The sequence below is a fragment of the Arachis ipaensis genome, chromosome B2 (assembly GCF_059453495.1).
Source record: "Arachis ipaensis isolate K30076 ecotype BB chromosome B2, ASM5945349v1, whole genome shotgun sequence".
Classification (NCBI taxonomy): domain Eukaryota; kingdom Viridiplantae; phylum Streptophyta; class Magnoliopsida; order Fabales; family Fabaceae; genus Arachis; species Arachis ipaensis.
The window spans coordinates 88,272,436-88,288,005 of NC_142437.1; the positions used below are offsets into that span (position 1 = coordinate 88,272,436).

At 37.3% G+C, this 15,570-nt stretch overlaps 1 non-coding gene across 1 annotated transcript; it reads right to left on the reverse strand.

The window, feature by feature from the left end:
* Window positions 1-14,608: 14,608 nt before the first annotated feature.
* Window positions 14,609-14,716, reverse strand: LOC148574747 (small nucleolar RNA R71). Its single transcript, XR_015905716.1, has one exon. It is a non-coding gene; the product is annotated as a small nucleolar RNA R71 (small nucleolar RNA).
* Between the last annotated feature and the right edge of the window lie 854 nt (window positions 14,717-15,570).

Sequence of the window (15,570 nt, forward strand, 5' to 3'; positions counted from 1 at the left end):
GATTTTTGGGGTGTCTGTAAACTCTACAATAAAGTCGGCCAAATACTGTGATTTGATGGCAGTCCGAGCTTCATATTGAAGGTCGAATTCGGACAACTCGACTGCCCATTGCAAAATTTTCCTGCTAGATCTGTTTTCTGCAGGATGCCTTTTATGGGCTGGTTAGTCTGAACCTTGATGATGTGGGCTTGGAAATATGGACGAAGTCATCGAGATGTTAATATGAGGGCATAAGAGAATTTTTCTATCTTTTGATAGTTCAATTCGGACCATTGCAATGCTTTGCTGATGAAGTATATAGGTTGTTGTCCACTGTCATCTTCTCGGACCAGTGCTAAGGCTATTTCCCGATTTCTCACCGCAAGGTATAATACGAGTGGTTCTCGTTCCCGTGGCTGAGTTAGGATAGGTGGTTGTCCTAGGAACCTTTTGAAATCCTGGAAGGCCTGCTCGCACTCTGTTGTCCATTCAAACTTCTTTCCCTTCCTTAGAGTAGCGTAGAAGGGTAGATATCTTATTGCCGATCCAGCTAGGAATCTGGACAAGGCTGCCAATCTTCCATTGAGTTGTTGTACCTCTTTGACGCTGGTCGGACTCTTCATGTTGAGTATGGCTTGGCATTTATCTGGATTTGCCTCAATTCCTCTTTGTGTGAGCATAAAACCCAAGAATTTGCCAGCCTCTACTGCGAAGGTGCATTTTGCAGGATTAAGTCACATACCATGCCTTCTTATAGTGTCGAATACTTGGGTGAGGTCGGACAGTAACGACTCTTCACTTTTGGTTTTTATTAGCATATCGTCCACGTAGACTTCCATGACTTTCCCGATGTGGTCTGCGAAGACCTTATTCATTAATCTTTGATAAGTGGCTCCTGCGTTTTTGAGTCCAAATGGCATGACGATATAGCAGTAGTTTGCCCTTGGGGTTAAAAATGAGGTTTTTTCTTGATCAGGTGGGTAATTAGGATTTGATTGTACCCTGAATATGCGTCCATAAACGAGAGGTATTTGTATCCGGAGGAGGCATCCGCCAGAGCATCAATGCTTGGGAGTGGATAAGGATCTTTTGGGCAGGCTTTGTTGAGATCAGTGTAGTCGGTGCACATCCGCCACTTCCCATTTGATTTTTTCACCAAGACGACGTTAGCTAGCCATAGTGGGTACTTAACTTCTCTTATAAATCCTGCCTCCAGTAGAGCTTGTACCTGCTCTTCCACAGCTTGGGATCATTCTGGTCCGAGCTTTCTATGTCTCTGCTGTACTGGCCGAGATCCTGGATAAACTGCCAGCTTGTGGCACATTAATTTAGGGTATATTACCGGTATGTCTGTGGCCTTCCATGCAAAGAGGTCGACATTATCTTGTAAGAACTGTACGAGCGATTCTTTTATGTCTCCCTTCAGGATTGTGCCGATATTGGTTATTTTGTCTGGGACATCTCCGATCTGGACTTTTTCTACTTCGCCTTCGAGTTATGCACGAAGTTCTTCCCGCCCTCGAACTCCCTCGAGTTCGATGGTGTGGAATTCTTCTCCTCTGCCTCTGAGGTTTAGACTTTCGTTATAACAGCGGCGCACCGTCTTCTGGTCTGCTTTTATTGTAGCTATTCCTTCCGTGGTTGGGAACTTCATGCATAGATGTGGAGTCGAGACTACTGCGCCGAGCTGATTTAATATTGTCCGACCTATTAAGGCATTGTAAGCTGAACTCACGTCGATCACGATGTAGTCTATGTTGAGTGTCCTGGATCGGTTTCCTTTTCCAAAGGTCGTGTGTAGTGAGATGTACCCAAGTGGTTGGATTGGAGTGTCTCCCAGCCCGAACAGGCTATTCAGATATGCTCTGAGTTCTTTTTCGTCCAGGTCGAGTTTGTCGAAGGCAGTTTTGAACAAGATGTCGGTCGAGCTTCCTTGGTCTACCAGTGTGCGGTGGAGATTTGCGTTGGCCAATATGATAGTGATGACCATGGGATCGTCATGTCCCGAGATGATGTCGACTGCATCCTCTTTAGTAAAAGTGATTGTGGGGATGTCGGGTGCTTCCTCTCTTCCCTCGACATGACATACTTCTTTAAGATGTCTTTTGCGAGATGATTTGGAGATCCCTCCTCCCGCAAATCCTCCGTGTATCATGTGGACATGTCTCTCTGGTGTACGAGGTGGTCGTTCAGTCCGTCCGATATCTTCGTCCCTTCTTCTTTTTCTTGGTTCGTCTGCTCGACTGGCTAAGTACCGATCTAACTTTCCCTCTCTTACCAGTTTTTCTATGACATTTTTTAAGTCGAAACATTCGTTGGTGAAATGTCCATAGATTCGATGGTATTCACAATATTCAGCCCGATTTCCTCCTCCTTTTTTGCTTTTGAGTGGTCGAGCTGGGGGTATTGATGAGCGGATATTTTATACGCTTTTTGGGGATAATTTCATATAGTTTTGAGTATGTTTTAGTTAGTTTTTAGTTTATTTCCAGTAGTTTTTAGGAAAAATTCATGTTTCTGGACTTTACTATGAGTTGTGTGTTTTTCTGTAATTTCAGGTATTTTTCTGGCTGAAATTGAAGGAGCTGAGCAAAAATCTGATTCAGGCTGAAAAAGGACTGCTGATGTTGTTAGATTCTGACCTCCCTGCACTCAAAGTGGATTTTCTGGAGCTACAGAACTCGAAATGGCGTGCTTTCAATTGCGTTGGAAAGTAGACATCCAGGGCTTTCCAGAAATATATAATAGTCCATACTTTGCACAAGAATTAACGACGTAAACTGGCGTTCAACGCCAGCCTTCTGCCCAAATCTGGTGTCCAGCGCCAGAAAAGGATCAAAAACTGGAGTTGAACGCCCAAACTGGCACAAAAACTGGCGTTCAACTCCACAAATGGCCTCTGCACGTGAATTGCTTAAAGTCTCAGCCCCAGCACACACCAAGTGGGCCCCAGCACACCAAGTGGGCCCCAGAAGTGGATCTCTGCATCATCCATCATAGTCCACTCATATTTTGTAACCCTAGGCTACTGGTTTAGTATTTAAACAACTTTTAGAGACTTATTTTGTATCTCATGACATTTCATATCTAAACTTTGTATTCTCTGACGGCATGAGTCTCTAAACCCCATTGTTGGGGGTGAGGAGCTCTGCTGTGTCTCGATGAATTAATGCAAGTATTTCTGTTTTCCATTCAATTACGCTTGTTCCTATCTAAGATGTTCATTCGCGCTTAACTGTGATGAAGGTGATGATCTGTGACATTCATCACCTTCCTCAACCCATGAACGTGTGCCTGACAACCACCTCCGTTCTATATCCGATTGAATGAGTGTCTCTTAGATTCCTTAATCAGAATCTCCGTGGTATAAGCTAGAACTGATGGCGGCATTCATGAGAATCCGGAAAGTCTAAACCTTGTCTGTGGTATTCCGAGTAGGATTCAAGGATTGAATGACTGTGACGAGCTTCAAACTCCTGAAGGCTGGGCGTTAGTGACAGACGCAAAAGGATAGTAAATCCTATTCCAACCAGATCGAGAACCAACCGGTGATTAGCCGTGCTGTGACAGAGCGCGTGAGCGTAGTTTTCACTGGAAGGATGGAAGGTAGCCATTGACAACGGTGATCCACCAACACACAGCTTGCCATAGGAGGACGTGCGTGCGTGAATCAGAAGACAGAGGAAAGCAGAGATTCAAAGGACAAAGCATCTCCAAAACTCCAACATATTCTCCATTACTGCACAACAAGTAACTTTTAATTTATGCTCTACTGGTTATTCACAATTCAACTGATAAACATAATTGACTTCCTGACTAAGATTTACAAAATAACCATAGATTGCTTCAAACCAACAATCTCCGTGGGATTCGACCCTTACTCACGTAAGGTATTACTTGGACGACCCAGTGCACTTGCTGGTTAGTGGTACGCGTTGTGAAAAGTGTGATTCACAATTCGTGCACCAGGTATCTTTTCAGTATGGCATACTTCTCGGTAAACATCTACAAGAGATACCCGGAGAGGGGTGTAATTGTGGTATTTCTTGATCTTTTCTCCATGCTGATCTTCTTTTTTCTTGGACTCTTTATCCTTATCTCGGGAGAAGTAGGAGAATCTGGACTTTGAGGTCTCTCCTAGTCGAGAGTTTTCCTCCATGTTGATGTACTTCTCTGCTCGTTCTTGTACTTCATTCAGAGATGTGGGATGTTTTTTCGATATAGAGTGGCTAAAAGGTCCCTCTCGCAAGCCATTGATGAGACCTATAATGGCTACCTCTGTTGGTAGACTTTGTATGTCCAGACATGCTTTGTTGAATCTTTCCATGTAGCTGCGGAGACTTTCCCGATCTCCTTGCTTGATTCCTAATAGACTTGGGACGTGCTTTGTTTTGTCTTTTTGGATGGAGAATCTAGTTAGAAACTTTTTGGCTAAGTCGTCAAAGCTTGAGATGGACCTAGGGGGCAGATTGTCGAACCATTTAATTGTTGTCTTTGTTAAAGTAGTCAGGAAGGCTTTGCAGTAGACTCGTCTGAGGCGTCGGTGAGGTACATTCTACTTTTAAAATTACTGAGATGATGGTTGGGATCTGCTGTGCCATCGTATAAAGTGATGTCGGGAGGTTTGAAGTCCTTTGGGATTTTGGTCCTTATGATCTCTTTGGTGAATGGGTCTTGATCCTTACGGGAGCTATCTTCGTGACCGGATCGAGTAGTTTTGGCCTTGAGATCTGCTTCAATTTTTAGGAGCTTGTCTTCAAACTCACGGTGTTGCCTAACTTCCCTTCGTAGGTCTCTCTCAGCTTCTCGTTGATGCTCCACCTCTTTTTAGAGTTGTTTTAGGCGGTCTTGAAGTGCCTCCATGGCTTCCGCGTTTGGCAAATTCTTGTCTTTGTTAGGTTGAGGAGTATCTTTTGGTGTAGTGTCCGCGTTCTTGTGCAGCGTCCTGTCTTCTAGATCAGAGTCGTGGTCGTTGTCAAGGTTGTCTGCCATGATGATGGGATGACTTCCAGGTCCCCGCCAACGGCGCCAATGTTCCGAGGGTTACCTAAAACTGTAGGTCGATCTCAGACGAGATCTTCTATACCGGTCGGAGCTGACGTGTCTGGCTAGTGGGTGGCTGTCGGAGCTGTCACTACAAGAAAAATACCCATTCAGGTACACTTGAAAAGTGTAGCCAAAAGTAAAAAAAAAATGATGCCTTAGGCTACGGCTACGCTTTTTGGGCTATGGCTACGCTTTTTGGGGTGATTCCTATTCGGCCGTTGCCTATTCTCAAAGGCTACGCTTTTCTGCACCAAGGGCTACGCTTTTGGGGTTTGGGAATAGGCTACGCTTTTCAAGTGATGCTGTGCAGGACCAAAGGCTACGCTTTTCAGCTTCCATTTTTACTAGAATAGGCTACGCTTTTCAACACTATTGCATCACCTGGCAAGCGTAGCCGCATTATATTCCATGGCTACTTTTTATAAGTGTAGCCTTAGGTCCCTTATATATATATATATATATATATATATATATATATATATATATATATATATATATATATATATATATATAATAATTCTGTATTTTTAATTAAATGAGTTAAATATTATAAAATAAAAATAAATACATAATTATACTAAATAATTTTTTTAAATAATAAAAATTATCTGTAACCAAAATATATTTATAATAATGATCTAAAAGTACTAGAATAATGTTAATTTTAAATATTCATACATCTCATATTAAAATAAACATAGCCATATCAAAATAACTATGATATCACTTAGAATTTACTACTAATACTCTATAAAAAACTAAAATATTATATCCTACATAAGTATCTTCTAATAAAAGTCATTAGTCAACTATACATGTATCCATTTCCAACATTACTCTATCTTAGCCAATAAATCACAATAATAATCAACTTAATCTTCATTATCATCATCCTCAATATTATCCTGCATAATTATATAGAAAAGTAATTAGAAAAATATTTATAATGACATTTACGATTATAAAAATTAAAAAATCAAACTCAAAACTATCAATGACTGATATCATTAATCCTTTCTGTACCGTGTACAAGTTTCACCAATCCATAGTAGTGTTTCACAAATCCAAAATTAGAATTCAAAGATCAAAAAAGTATAAGCTATAAACCATAAGATAAAGAGCTATAATTTAAAAAATCATCACCCTAGCAGCTAGACAAAAATCCCCTACCTCCCACCACAATGCCAAAATCAGAACTGTTGCCACAAAATTTCTCTATTCTCTTCACATTTGAAAAGTTGAACTCTCCTACACAAGCCAATCTTGAATTATTACTCCTCCAACTACTACTACTACATGCAGCAGCAACATATAGAACATGATTAGGACTAGCACCTAATCATGGAGAAGCTTGTCTAGCTTTAGTGCTGATGCTGGAGTTGGACCCCCTGTTCCTTTTTTGTTTTTTAGTGAAAGCCTTTTGTCTATATAGCTCTTTTTTTCTTGATGATATGATTGATCCACTTGCACATTAAAATTTACCTGCTCACAGATTGGATAATACACCACTTAACCGTTAACAACAACAGCCGGAACAATAAGAAGAAGAAATAAGAATGAAGATTTGTACTTAATAAAAATTTAGACAAGTTAGACTTTTAATGTTACTACTCTTTATTATTCTGTAAACTATAATCTGCATTTGAGAAGATTCAATCATTTTCATAGTTTATCATTTGGTAATAGTAGTGATAAAAACAGGTCAGAAATCTATATATTAGTCCAGACCAAAAAAATCTCCAATATTTTAGTGCACAGCTACTATGTTCTACTGTGATTAATTTATCATTGAATTCTGCATCTAAATTTTCTGTGATAGTCAACAAACTTTTTTCATATAATGACACAACTGCATACAGCTAGCCCTGTCCTTAGCAACCTTTTTTTCATATCAGAAAAGGAAAATAAAGTAGAGTTATGAAAATATATAATAGTGTGTCAAATGGAGGATGTTACCTGATTTTTTTCCTTCGTGAATTCTTTTCCTTTTGCTTTTATCTTCGGGTAGTATTATCTTTTCTGCTTTAATAAATGCATGGGTCTATACCACTCCCGATGTATAGGATATTTTATTTTTAAAAAATGAAAGAAGCACTCAAAAGACTAACACTAAAAGTATACATCTAGTTCAAGAGCTACGTTTGAAGCACTTTAACTAGAGAAGGAAAACAAGGAATTGACGATAATGGAGCCATGGTACCTGATTATAAGTTTAAAACATTCACAATGATAAGCATGAATGGATTGCTTTAAACAGTTCATGAATGCAAGAGAAGAACAATTTCAAACATCACTCAACACAATGTCTATATACTATTTCTATCATTCATAAACCAAGTATATTTGTTTTATGTCAGCAGTACTCATCATATGTACCATATGTGAAATTTTCACAAGCTTGGGATTCACGAGGCATACTAGAATGAAAAGAAGTCCAATAATTCTTAAGCATCTAATCAAATAGCTAAACAGCATTGTATGATAAATTCAATTAACAACAACAAATCTCTGAAATCATCATATAATCATCAGTATTATACATCCTAGAGCAGTGTATTAAAGTAAAACTATTAGAGAACTAAATATGATCCTTTAATAATTTTAAGCCATTTAGTTTAGCCTAATAGCTAGCAGAGGATAAGCCATTATCCATTGTTAATGGAGTATAAGCAACTTGATATATATTATACAAAAGAACTTTACTCTAAAATAAACCTACAGCAAACCCAAGGAAATCCATTGTCCCTGGCCAAATCAAGAATAAAATGGAAGGCAACAAAATGAAGCACGAAAGAAATCAGAGAAGCCAAAGAAATCACAACTCTGCTGTGTCGATATCAACTCCTAGTTTCAGCATATAATATTAGTTCAAATCCTAAAACAGAACATCTTAAGTGTACCAAACTTCCACTTAACTTCCTAGCTGGCATTGAGTAAGGCCAAAATAAATTAATAAGTAAAATAAAATAGAATGATGGTTAAAGTTACACCCTACCTTATTCAGCTTTGCTTTACTCTCAATACACCACGTGATTTCTTGTCTACTTTTTGTACTTTTTCTCCCCCCACCCCACAAACATTCTAACCAGAGGTCTTAAAAATTCGAGCTAACGAAAACTGGATTCAAGAAACCTTCTTTTTTCTTCAAATTCTAAGAAAGAAAGAAGCTAAAATTTAAGAATTTTTTGCACAGAAAATGAGAAAAGTATGTACCTGAAGATCTCAATGTGCTCAATTTCTCCGGAGAAAGAGAGGTTGCAAATTAAACTAATGTTCCAGAGTTGTTCATGTAGGCTATTTCACAAAGCAATGACTTCACACTACTCGTTAAAGATAGCCTGAACAAAACAATAATTATTCAAATTTAATTTAAAACACAAGAAAAGACATAATTAAATAATTTAAATTAATCAATCAGTGCTCAAGTTGGTCAAGCAAAAAATAAATAAATAAACACAAGATTCTCGGTAACTGTATAGCATTATTTTTCATTATTCAGCAATAATTAGACTAAGCTTCAATTCAAAAACAAGAATATAATGATTATGTTAAACATTTTTCTTGGGGGTGAGGCAGTGAGCACTGACTTCTTGGGGGATCACACAGCTAGAACTTGCCTCAAGATTTCGTTGCTGAACCCCACACAGCTAGTATAGCATTAACAAAAATAGTGAGGCCAGGAAATTCTTGTATTTTTCTTGTACTCCTAAAAGTGAGGCTAGGAAATTCTTGTATTTTCCTCCAAGACAGAAAATTCTTGTATTTTCTTGTATTCCTAAAAGTGAGGCCAGGAAATATTCTATTCTTTCTCTATCTCTAAAATTCTAAGTATCATACATGACATGATCACTAGTTGTCATCAATGAACGAATCCCTTGGATTCATGAAACCTTGCTTCAAATCACTATCCATTACCTATATATTGAGTTTAATGAAGACTATAACATAACAACAATAAATAGAAATTAAAAAAACAAGATATGTCCGATGAAAATTAATTCAGAAACATTAGAAATTGGAAAGCATACCTAGGTTACCAAGTTGATCTATTATAGCTTGACCAACAGAACCTTCCAGCTTAAGCAGCCGCAAAACTCCAGCAGTGATTTGACCAATTGAATCAAATTCAGATTTGAACAGCAAAGCGAGGTGCTGAAGCTCATCCTTGGTTATTGCTGCTTCAATCTGCAAGGTACAATCATCATCAAACAATAAATAAATAAACAAATAATAACTACTATTGTAAATCATTAAGAGCTTGAAGAAGAAAAAATTGACCTCCAGTTAAATCACAATCCTATAGTTTCACAGATTAAAACTCCCAAATTAAAACCCCTAAAATCGGAACCCTAAACCTCTGAAATTTTAGAACCAAATAGAAATCAATAGATACATATTCAACGATGTGAGCACAGTGAAGACGATGATGAGAAGCACAGAGATGATGATGGTGATGGTGGCGCAGCAACAGCGATGATCAGATTAAGATAAGATTTTGAAAATTAAATTTTAAATTTTGAATTTAAAACAAGATAAGATAAAGATTTGAAAAAGATTTGATTTTTAAATTTTAAAAGAAAGATAAGATAAGATAGAATCAAATTAAAAGAAAGATATGATAAGATATAAAAAGATAAAATTTAAAATTTGATTTTTGAAATTAAGATAAGATAAGATTATAATTTGAAATTAAAATTTGAATTTTTTGATAAGATTTTCGAAAATATTTTGAAATAAAGATAGAAAAGATATTTTTTATTTTTTTAATTAATGAAGAAAGAGAAAAACAACCAAAAGATACCAAACTTAAAATTTTTAGATCTATAACACTAAGTTTTCAAAAATTTAAAAAGAAAAATACCAGAAGACATCAAACTTAAAAATTTTAAGATCAAAACAAGAAAAGAAACAGGAACAACTTGAATACCAAAAAAGAACACTAAGAACAATTTCAAAAATTCAAAGGAAACAAAGAATACATAAAGGACACCAAACTTAAGAATTGACACTAGACTCAAACAAAAGACACTATTTTTGAAAATTTTTTTGGAAAGAAAGCAAGAAAATTTGAAATTTTAACAAGAACAAGAACAAAGACTCAAACAAAAAGATAAAGATCAAAAAGAAAAGCAAAGATTTTTGAAAAAATTTTATTTTTTTGAAAAAGGGAAACAAAAGACTCTAACAAAATTAAAAAGTACCTAATCTAAGCAACAAGATAATTCGGTAGTTTGTCAAATCCGAACAATCCCCGGCAACGGCACCAAAAACGTGGTGCACAAAACTGGCTCCGCAGAATTTGCACAGATAGACCGGCAAGTATACCGGGTCGTTGATGAGCGGATAATTTATACGCTTTTTGGCATTGTTTTTAGTATGTTTTTAGTAGGATCTAGTCACTTTTAGGGATGTTTTCATTAGTTTTTATGTTAAATTCACATTTCTGGACTTTACTATGAGTTTGTGTGTTTTTCTGTGATTTCAGGTATTTTCTGGCTGAAATTGAGGGACTTGAGCAGAAATCAGATTCAGAGGTTGAAAAAGGACTGCTGATGCTGTTGGATTCTGACCTCTCTGCACTAAAAGTAGATTTTCTGGAGCTACAGAACTCGAAATGGTGCGCTTCTAATTGCGTTGGAAAGTAGACATCCAGGGCTTTCCAGCAATATATAATAGTTCATACTTTGGCCAAGAATTGATGACGTAAACTGGCGTTCAACGCCAGCCTTCTGCCCAAATCTGGCGTCCAGCGCCAGAAAAGGATCCAAAACCAGAGTTGAACGCCCAAACTGGCACAGAAACTGGCGTTCAACTCCACAAATGGCCTCTGCACGTGCAACACTCAGGCTCAGCCCAAACACACACCAAGTGGGCCCAGGAAGTGGATTTATGCATCAATTACTTACTCATGTAAACCCTAGTAGCTAGTTTATTATAAATAGGACCTTTTACTAGTGTATTAGGCGTCTTTTTGACCATCTTTGGACGCCTGGTTCTTAGATCAGGGGGGCTGGCCATTCGGCCATGCCTGGACCTATCACTTATGTATTTTCAACGGTAGAGTTTCTACACTCCATAGATTAAGGTGTGGAGCTCTGCTGTTCCTCAAAGATACTACTGTTTTCTATTCAATTCATCTTATTTCGCTTCTAAGATATTCATTCGCACCCAAGAACGTGATGAAGGTGATGATTATGTGTGACGCTCATCACCATCTCCCCTATGAACACGTGCCTGACAAACACCTCCGTTCTACATGAAATAAAGCTAGAATGAATATCTCTTAGATCTCCTAACCAGAATCTTCGTGGCGTAAGCTAGAATAATGGCGGCATTCAAGAGAATCCGGAAGGTCTAAACCTTGTCTGTGGTATTCCGAGTAGGATTCAATGATTGAATGACTGTGACGAGCTTCAAACTCGCGAGTGCTGGGCGTTAGTGACAGACGCAAAAGGAGGGTGAATCCTATTCCAGCATGATCGGGAACCGACAGATGAATAGCCGTGCCGTGACAGGGTGCGTGAGCATATTATTCACTGAGAGGAGGGGATGTAGCCACTGACAACGGTGATGCCCTTGCATAAAGCCAGCCGTGGAAAGGAGTAAGACTGATTGGATGAAGATAGCAGGAAAGCGGAGGTTCAGAGGAACGAAAAGCATCTCCATTCGCTTATCTGAAATTCCTACCAATGATTTACATAAGTATCTCTACCCCTATCCTATTATTTATTATTCGAAAACATCATTATCAATTTATATCCGCCTGACTGAGATTTGCAAGGTGACCATAGCTTGCTTCATACCAACAATCTCCGTGGGATTCGACCCTTACTCACGTAAGGTATTACTTGGACGACCCAGTGCACTTGCTGGTTAGTTGTATCGAAGTTGTGAACCGTGGTATTGGCACCATGTTCTTGGCGCCATTGCTAGGGAAAGAAAGAGCCATGAATTTTACAGAATTAAAGTGTAATCACGATTACGCGTACCAAGTTGCTCACGTTGCCAGGGATTGTTTGAGCCTGGACATCACAATTTCGTGCACCAAGTTTTTGGCGCCGTTGTCGGGGATTGTTTGAGTTTGGACAACTGACGGTTCATCTTGTTGCTCAGATTAGGTAATTTTCTTTTCGTTTTGTTTTCAAAAAAAAAATCTTTCAAAAATATTTTCAAAAATCTCTCATCTGTTTTCGAAAAAAAAATGTTTTCAAAAATTTTATCCAAGATTTTTAAGAATGAATTCTAGTGTTTCATGAAGCATGTTGAAGCCTGGCTGGCTGTAAAGCCATGTCCTATTCCTTTGGGAATGAGTATGTCAGGCGTGTCATGTTTGAATTACATGCTGAAGCTTGTCTGGCCATTGGCCATGTCTAGTGTTTTGGACCGGAGCTTTCATTGAAAGCTTGGCTGGCTAGTGAGCCATGTCTAATTCCTAGACTGAAGCTTTAGACTAAGAATGCAAGATTCCTGGAATTCATATTAAAAATTTTGGAATCCTTATTTTCCTTTTTCAATTAATTTTCGAAAAAAATCCAAAAAAAATTAGAAAATCATAAAAATCAAAAATATTTTTTGTGTTTCTTGTTTGAGTCTTGAGTCATATCATAAGTTTGGTGTCACTTGCATATGCATCTTGCATTTTTCGAAAATATCATGCATTCATAGTGTTCTTCATGATCTTCAAGATGTTCTTGGTAAGTCTTCTTGTTTGATCTTGATGATTTTTTGTTTTGTGTCTTTTCATGTTTATCATATGCATTCTTGAATTCTTAGTGTCTAAGCATTAAAGAATTCTAAGTTTGGTGTCTTGCATGTTTTCTTTGCATTAAAAAAATTTTTCAAAATTGTGTTCTTGATGTTCATCATGATCTTCATAATGTTCTTGGTGTTCATCTTGACACTCATATCATTCATGCATGCATTCATTTTTTTGATCTAAAAATTTCATGCATTGCATCTTTTTAGTGTTTTTCTCTTGCATCATAAAAATTCAAAAATCAAAAAAATATCTTTCCCTTTTTCTCTCATCAAATTCGAAAATTGAGTTGACTTTTTCAAAAATTTTTAAAAATCAAATTGTTTCTCATAAGTCAAATCAAATTTTCAATTTAAAAATCTTATCTTTTTCAAAATCTTTTTCAAAAATCAAATCTTTCTCAAAATTCTTAGTTATTTTCGAAAATTCCAAAAATATTTTTCAAAAATCTTTTTCTTATTTTTATACCAAATTTTCGAAAATAACATAATCAATTAATGTTTTGATTCAAAAATTTGAAGTTTGTTACTTGCTTGTTAAGAAAGATTCAAACTTTAAGTTCTAGAATCATATCTTGTGATTTCTTATGAATCAAGTCATTAATTGTGATTTTAAAAATCAAATCTTTTTCAAAAACTAATTCCTATCATATCTTTTCAAAAATATCTTCTTATCTTATCTTTTTCAAAAAAATATCTTTTCAAAATATCTTTTCTAACTTCCTAACTTCTTATCCTTTCAAAATTTGTTTCAACTAACTAACTAACTTTTTGTTTGTTTCTTATCTTTTTCAAAATCACCTAACTAACTCTCTCTCTCTCATTTTCGAAAATATCTTCCCCCTCTTTCAAGATTTCTTTTTAATTTATTAATTATTTTAATTTTTAAATTTGAATTTTCGAAAATTACTAACATTTTTTCAAAAAAATCACTAACTCTTTTTCAAAAATTATTTTCGAAAATTCCCTCCTTCTCTCTCATCTTATTCTATTTATTTATTCATCTACTAACATCTCTTCCTCACATCATCACCAAATTCGAACCCCCTCCTCTATCTGTGTTCGAATTTCTTCTTCTTCTTTTCTACTAACAATAAGGAACCTCTTTACTGTGACAATTATGAATTAAGATCAGAGCACCAAGCTTTGGAGCCATTACCAGGATTTGTTCGAGCCTGGAGATCACAATTTCGTGCAGTAATGCCACCAAGTTCTTTTCTTCTACTAACAATAAGGATCCTCTTTACTGTGACATAGAGGATTCCTCTTCTTTTCTTTTTCTCTCCTCTTTCTTATGAGCAGGGACAGAGAAAAAGGCATTCTTGTTGAAGCTGATCCAGAACCTGAAAGGACTCTGAAGAGAAAATTAAGAGAAGCTAAATTACAACAATCCAGAGACAACTTGATTGAAAATTTCGAACAAGTAAAGGAAATGGCAGCCGAACCCAACAACAATGCAAGGAGAATGCTTGGTGACTTTACTGCACCTAATTCCAATTTACATGGAAGAAGCATCTCCATTCCTGCCATTGGAGCAAACAACTTTGAGCTGAAACCTCAATTAGTTTCTCTGATGCAGCAGAACTGCAAGTTTCATGGACTTCCATCTGAAGATCCTTTTCAGTTCTTAACTGAATTCTTGCAGATATGTGATACTGTTAAGACTAATGGAGTAGATCCTGAAGTCTACAGGCTCATGCTTTTCCCTTTTGCTGTAAGAGACAGAGCTAGATTATGGTTGGATTCTCAACCCAAAGACAGCCTGAACTCTTGGGATAAGCTAGTCACGGCTTTCTTAGCCAAGTACTTTCCTCCTCAAAAGCTGAGCAAGCTTAGAGCTGATGTTCAAACCTTCAGACAGAAAGAAGGTGAATCCCTCTATGAAGCTTGGGAAAGATACAAACAGTTGACCAAAAAGTGTCCTTCTGACATGCTTTCAGAATGGACCATCCTGGATATATTCTATGATGGTTTATCTGAGCTATCAAAGATGTCACTGGACACTTCTGCAGGTGGATCCATTCACCTAAAGAAAACGCCTGCAGAAGCTCAAGAACTCATTGACATGGTTGCTAATAACCAGTTCATGTACACTTCTGAAAGGAATCCTGTGAGTAATGGGACGCCTATGAAGAAGGGAGTTCTTGAAGTTGATACTCTGAATGCCATATTGGCTCAGAATAAAATATTGACTCAGCAAGTCAATATGATCTCTCAGAGTCTGCATGGAATGCAAGCTGCATCCAACAGTACTCAAGAGGCATCTTCTGAAGAAGAAGCTTATGATCCTGAGAACTCTGCAATAGCAGAGGTAAATTACTTAGGTGAACCTTATGGAAACACCTATAACTCAACATGGAGAAATCATCCAAATTTCTCATAGAAGGATCAAAAGCCCCAACAAGGCTTTAATAATGGTGGAAGAAATAGGTTTAACAATAATAAACCTTTTCCATCATCAACTCAGCAACAGACAGAGAACTCTGAACAAAATGCTTCTAATTTAGCAAATCTAGTCTCTGATCTATCTAAGGCCACTGTAAGTTTCATGAATGAAACAAGGTCTTCCATTAGAAATCTGGAAGCACAAGTGGGCCAGCTGAGTAAAAGGATCACTGAAATCCCTCCTAGTACTCTCCCAAGCAATACAGAAGAGAACCCAAAAGGAGAGTGCAAGGCCATTGACATAAGCGCCATGGCCGAACCTGTGAGGAGAGGAGAGGACGTGAATCCCAAGGAGGAAGACCTCCTGGGATGTCCAGTGATCAATAAGGAGCTTCCCTCTGAGGA